General features: G+C 32.9%; 1 protein-coding gene across 1 annotated transcript in view; it reads left to right on the top strand.

The window, feature by feature from the left end:
• Positions 1–1,034, top strand: part of LOTGIDRAFT_115371 (hypothetical protein) — a gene marked incomplete at both ends in the record, with an annotated part of 22,843 nt that overhangs the window by 17,134 nt on the left and 4,675 nt on the right. The gene's annotated exons all lie outside the window — the stretch shown is intronic.

The following is a 1,034-nucleotide window of genomic DNA, read 5'->3' as shown; positions in this document are numbered from 1 at the left end:
AGAGATATTTACCAGCTCATGTTGCTGACTATTTCCTTAAGTTACCCAGTAAAAGTGGTGGAAAGGCTGTAAGTATTACCCATTTACAGCTGTGTCAACTGGAATAATGTGTTCTGTTCAATGCCACTAGACTTTCTTACGCTCTCTGAGATTAGAACCCACAACCACCATTTGTTTGACATAACCAAGTGTCCAATGTTCTAACAGACTGAGTTACAGACCCCCTCACTATCTATTCTTATTGATGTTTTTATTTATTTCAGAATCTCTATTATAATTTCTACCCCAATGTGAGTGTGATGTTTGCCTCCATACCAAATTTTAAAGATTTCTACCAGCAGAATACAGCTAATAAAGAAGGCTTGGAATGTATTAGAGTTTTAAATGAGATTATATCAGACATTGATCTAGTAAGAGAAATTGTTATACATATGTAAATATTTTCAAATATTGAAAAACAATTTGATGATATTTCTACTCCTGAGTTTCATTGTACACAATGTTTTAACTGATGATGACCATATAAATTGTACTCTACAGATTTAATAATAACATGGATGATGATATTTGATTTGAAATGTATCTGTATTTGTTGTAGTTATTATGTGAAGGAGATTTTACAAGAGTAGAAAAGATTAAGTCTATAGGAAGTACATACATGGCAGCTACCGGACTACAACCTAATAAACAGTTCGGAGATGTAAGTGAGATATTTTGCCAGTTTTTGACAGATTTGGTATGTACTATTAGCTACATGAGAAAAAATAAAAGTCAAGTGAGAAAGTATCTTTTTTTACCAACCACATGCCAAAGTGGGCTTTTTTTGATTTGATCCACTTTTTCAATTTTGATTCCAATTATATGCATATTTTCATGAGACATCTTGATCTTGATTATTGAATTTGTAGCACCAGGGTTTCAAATTTGGCCACAAAGTTAGGGAAAAGGGCGTGGGAGACGTTGAGGGTGAAGGTGAACAAAATTTCGCTTTTGTCTTGTAAACTAAAAAATATAAAAAATCTTGCCTAACCCTT

Source organism: Lottia gigantea (genome assembly GCF_000327385.1).
Source record: "Lottia gigantea unplaced genomic scaffold LOTGIsca_21, whole genome shotgun sequence".
Taxonomy (NCBI): Eukaryota; Metazoa; Mollusca; class Gastropoda; family Lottiidae; genus Lottia; species Lottia gigantea.
Note: the sequence above shows the minus strand (reverse complement) of the source record. Positions and strands in the feature narration are given on the sequence as shown.